The 5,906-nt window shown below is 34.9% G+C and overlaps 1 pseudogene; it reads right to left on the reverse strand.

Annotated features, from left to right (window-relative positions):
• Nucleotides 1-3,461: 3,461 nt before the first annotated feature.
• LOC105984628 lies at nucleotides 3,462-4,431 on the reverse strand (annotated as a pseudogene).
• Nucleotides 4,432-5,906: the final 1,475 nt, after the last annotated feature.

A 5,906-nucleotide genomic window follows, 5' to 3' on the forward strand; every position in this document is an offset into this window, starting at 1 on the left:
TAGAAAATATTTAGGGACATATATTGGGTAACATTTCATATAATTTGTTTAAAATGAATTAATTTTTACACAAAAAGTTTGAATTCTGGCTATCATAAATGTGATGTGCATCTATCATGAGTGACACTCACAAGGTACTTTTGTATAATCTAATATCTTGAAAAAATTAACTGACATTTTGGTAAATATTTTCACCATACTGATATTTCACTTTGTATATTTAGAAACCACCTATGTTATATAGACAAATGACAGACTATAATGTTAAATTATAAATTATGTACATTCATTTTTTATCTATTTCAATGCCTACCTCTTGAAATATATTTTATTTGTAAGCATAATAGTTTTGAAATATATATTTTAGCTAATAACTTTCTTATTTCATATTTAAAGTTTAGAGTTCACAAATTTATGTGGTAACTGTAAGATTCAATACTGGTTGATTATTTTTACTTTTCTGAGGGTTAACCTCAAAAATGTATAAATATAAATATTTTACCAAATTTAATTATCATATAAATTTAAGTTCTGAGAAGGTCTATCTTTCCTCCATATTTCAGAACATTAGTATTAACCATAAACAATTTTTTTGACTGGGAGAGGAAAAAATCAGTGCCATGGTCCAAAAAGAAATGCACTCATTTCCTGACTTATGAAATATCAATCCCTCTGACACCACCTTCACAATAATAAAAAGTATTAAAAAATAAAAATAAAGATGCTAAAATGTTTGTTTGCAACAATGGTTTGTGAAAATGTCCTATTTCAATAATTCCCTTTGCTACCATTGTATGATTTGCTTAAGTGAATTTTTGCTGAAATGACTGTAATTTTCTTAAAAAGTTAGTGTTTGAAAAAACTTGACTAGGTAAATCTTCCCACAAAGACTGCCATCTAATGTAACAATCACTTATTTTAAAGTGTTTTTAAACTTACATTCTTAGCTTCAATATGATAACAAATACTATGTTTGAGTGGAAATATGTATGTCATTTATTTTTGCTTGAATATAGACAGTCAACTCTATTGAGTCAACTTTAAATTGAGTAACTATTATAGTTCTATAAACATCAATAGGAAGTACAAACTGTTCTTTTAATGAATTTTAAGAAAAAAAACAATAAAATCTGGAAATGTGAACTACCTGCCAAATCTTTCCAATTTTTTATAGCATAGTTAATATTTGTTTCCATAATGGCTGACACAGAGTTCTTTATTTTCTAGGGTTTATGTTCATCTTATAAGAAAGAAAAAATAACATGGTATTAGTGACATCATTACAAAATTTTAATAATATTAACATTAATACAGAACTTATATAATCATAATGCCCTTTCTTTTTTGAAGTTAATGAAATATTTTTTATTCATCTATTGAAATGGACACATGACAACACTCCTTTATACTGTTCCTATGGTGAGTCACATTTTTTAATATGAGTATGTTGAACCATCTTTATTCTCTAAGCATAAATTCCACAATGCCACTACATTCAATGTTAGTAATTCGCTTCTTATCATGACTTGCTTAGAAAAGCCAACGTATGTTTTAAATAATCTACATTAAGAGAATGTGTTATGACATGAAACAAAAACAGTATATATGGAAGGTCATAAATAGAAGGCTTTTTTATACTTTGCATTAAAGAATGAAGCAGTTACCTACCAATAAAACAGCAGTCATGCACTCCTCTACAGGCAAATAAGGATTAAATTCATGATTACCACAGACATTAATAATACATATTTATGACACATTTGAAATATAGAACTAGAAGAAACTTGAGTTATCATATTCTTTGGCTAATAGGGAAACAAACCCATAACAGTTAAAATGGTTTTTAAGGGGTCACAAAGCACAAAATAGGTAACTAAGGTAAGATCATAATCTAAAATAACTAGATGGAGAATGCTGTACCATCTAGTTATTACAAAAGAAATATAAAAAATTTCTTCAGGGAAATTTTCTTCAGGGAAATATTCATGATGAATATGATAAAGTACACTTTTTCAAAATACAATTTTGTGCCCTTTCTATTGTTTGTTCAAAATATTTTACTTCCAACCAATACAAAAACATTACAGATTAAACAAATCACATGTTTAATTTTTTATTAATAATTTTATTGTGAAAATATCGTACAAAGGGGTTACAATTACACGAGTAAGGTAATGAGTACATTTCTTATTAAGCATTGTTGCCTCCTCCTTTGTTTACCCTTACCATCCCTGCCCTGCCATTTCCACTTCTTCCCAAAATTGTAAAGTTGCTTTTTCAACATAGCATCTTGTACATTTCATTGTTGCATTTGGTCAACCTGTATCCCTATTTAAACAAATTGTTTTTTCCCTTCCCCTCCCCAAATTATACCAACATCAAATACAGTGAAAACAGGGTTATACCATGGGTGAGGGACATACAAAGCAATGCAATACATAGTTTACTATTTTAATTATTTTAAATGGATACTTTGATTATGTTAGTCACAATATTGTGCAACTGTCTTTTCCACATAATCTTCCAAAAATTTTCACCTTGCTCAACTGACATTTTCTCAATAAACAACATTCCCTCTTCCTCCTCTACCCAGTCCCTGGTTACTGCTATTCTGCTTTTTTTGTGCATTGTTTTCAGAAAACAAAAATTGAACATCTGAAAAACAATTCTGAACAGACTGAATTCCAGAACGTGTAGCAATACAATTCCTTGCATCTATCTTTTTGAATGTGGATTAGACACAAAACTAAAAGCACCAGGAAACAAGCCACCATTATTCAACAACTTAAGCATATAAAATGCCTAATGGTGTCTTCTGAGTATCACTGCTGAATTCTGGACACTATGTTGAAGGTGAACTATACAACTTGAGGGGAAGGGGGTTGGTAGGGAAAAATAATAGGATAAAAGGAAGACAGAGGTGATATTGTTCAAACAGATTTATACTTGATACTTGACTTATCTAACTGTAACCCTTCTGTATATCAACTTACAATCTTTTTTAAACCTAATGAATTACTTACAAAATACGGGTTCTTTAAATACCTTTAAAAAAGAAAAGACCACAACAAATGGGTATGTTGAGTTCTAGACACTGAATTGGACCTGTGGCACTAAGAAATCAGCACTTTGTCATATAGCATTCATACTTGCAAGAGTGCCTAGCACCCAAGGGACTGAACCACCAAACATTCAAAAAGCAACTTTGTCTATTGTACAGTAAACCTCTCTCTTTGTTTCAGTCACTGAACATAATAGTAGCTACTATAAAATGACCAAAAAGAAAAAGGAAAAGAATGAATAGTAACCCTTTTTTTGCTTTTCTCTGTTTAAAATGGAACAAAACCAACATCAATTCTATCCGGCACCAACATCTTCAAAGTACATATCTGTGCAAGAGAATGAGAAGAAACAAAGCGCGTGTCTGCGTAGATCCCAACGCATGTGTGAGCGAGTTGCCTTCACAGGGCCTTGTGCTGGTACTCAAGAGTCGCCACTTCATAATCGCTGGCACTGAACAAAGTGGCCGAATTGTTGTCCAGGTACTTAAGGAAACTCTGCAGATAGCTCAGTTACAGGGCCTCTTCTCATCCATGGGTGGGCAGGTCACTATGGCTTTGATCCCCACGAACAATCTCAGGAGATGTGGTGCACCATGCACTTGGGACATGGGCTCCTTGGGTGGCCTTGGAGCATCTCCTCATGCTGTGGCTTCTCAAACCCAGAGAGCAGCTGTGTGTCCAATGTGGCGTTTAAGTACTCTCTTATCTGCCACGATTTCATTCACAAAATACTCCATGTTATTGGGGCTGCCTCCCGATTTCTTACAGTTCTGGTATTCCTCTAGAATGGAATCCACTTTCTTCTTGGCAGGAAGAAAATAGAGCCGGTTTTTTTGGGTAATCAAGTCCCAATCATCCACAAGCCAGTGTTTGAGCTCTTCAGGTATCTTGGCTTGATCTTCAGAAGTGTTCAGTAAGACCTTTTCTTGTTCCACAGGCGAGTCTAGTCGGGATCATTTCTTGCGTGGAGGCAGAGGGGCCTGACTGGTACTGCCACCCTCGCCACTGCCAGACATCCTCTGCTTGGTCTTTTTTGACTTCACCTCAACGTTTCTGGGCTGCAGGCCCAATGTCTTCTTTCCTGGGGCTGTCCCTTTCATCTTCCCCTCTGCACATTGCTCCTGGTTGGCTTTCTGTTTCTGAAGATTGGCTTCTACGTGATTGAGCACTCTGCTCTCCAAAACCCACGCATCCCAGTTTTTATTCCAACCACTGTAATGGATAAAGTATTTCACGGGCTTGTCCTTCACTGAAACCTTCATGCATTTGGCTTCGTACAGGAGAGGCCCATGGAAGCGCAGCGCTCCCTCACCCTCCTGGAATTTAGCCTTTGGATCTTGCTTGGGCGCCATTTGTAAGAGATTCGCCAACTCCTCCTTTTCCCACTACTACTGACTACCTACCCTCTTCACTCTATGCTATCTACCTTGATGGAAAAAGGCCAGACTCAGCCAGCTCTACATCCTGGATCCTACTTGCCAGGGCCTACCCATCTCACAATATGGGGAACCTCTCAACCTCTGTTGCCTGATACAATCGTTACTACCCAGCTATTTGGAGCTCACGCGCACAGCGTTGTCCCTAGGTTATTAATGTATATGCCATTTTCTCTTCTAATTTTCTCTTTCATTTTCTCTTTTGTGATAGGCTGGCTGAGCAAAAGTCTTGGAGAAATTAATAATTTGTATGAGTAATATTGTTTTGACTTGTGTATTCCGTTAGTTCATGATGTGGACTATAATTATGAGTTTCTGATCAAAGTCCAAAGTACCCAGAGTATTCAAGATAGAATGTATGGTAAAGCTTCTGCTCTGTGGGTTTCACACCTGTGGATTTAATGAAATATGGATTGAAAATAGTCGGGGAAATCTGTCCGTGAAAATCTGAATATGACCAGGCTTCCTGTCATTGCTGTGTACAGTTTAATACAACAAATATAGCATCCCTTTTGTAATATTTTAAGTAACCTAGAGAGGACTTAACGTATATGAGACGATGTAATAGTTTGTATGCAATTACTAGATCATTTTACATACCAGACTTAAACATCACAGATTTTAGTATGGATGTGAGGGTAACTGAATTTAAGGTTACTTTCCAAATAATGACTTCAGGAATCTCCTTTTTAACCTAATGAGATTTGTTAGGTTATCAATCACAGTGAAAATCACCAGATAAATGACATAATTAAAGATTGAGTCTTCTTTTTTTTGGAAATTACCTGGTTTTGAAAAGTTTTTTTTTCTTTTTGAACTTTTTTTGTGTGAAAATACTATACAGAGGGGTTACAATTACATGGGTAAGGTAATGAGTACATTTCTTATCAAGCATTATTACCTCCTCCTTTGTTTCTCCTTCCCATCCCTTCTCATCTCCCCCCCCCCTCCCTCAGTGGTGTGGAACACCACCTCCTCACCTCCCCTCCCTGCGAAAGTTATAAAGTTCGTTTTTCGACATAACGTCTTGTACATTTTTAACCATCATCTCATCTGTGATAGCTTCTGTTTTGATCCCAAGCATTGTACTTGTAATTCCAATTAAAAGATATACTGAATACTTATTATGTGTAACATCTTGTATGTGTACATTAGTAAGAGTATTTAGAAGATAATTGGGCTCTTTTAGTGAAAAATTATAGTTCTGAGTAGTAGCTTAAAGGGAAACCCAGAGTCCTGTAATAATTTGAATGGAAAGATATATCCTGGAGTAAGTTCACCATCTTGACCCCACATTTATGATAGCTTAGGTAGAATGTGGATATAGTTTCCTTCCTTTTGATATCCTGTTTTCATATGATGAGCTAAATCATCTCCATTTTTGCCACATAACAGTACTTAATACTAC

The sequence above is a fragment of the Dipodomys ordii genome, unplaced genomic scaffold (genome assembly GCF_000151885.1).
Source record: "Dipodomys ordii isolate 6190 unplaced genomic scaffold, Dord_2.0 Scaffold25, whole genome shotgun sequence".
NCBI classification, from domain to species: Eukaryota; Metazoa; Chordata; class Mammalia; order Rodentia; family Heteromyidae; genus Dipodomys; species Dipodomys ordii.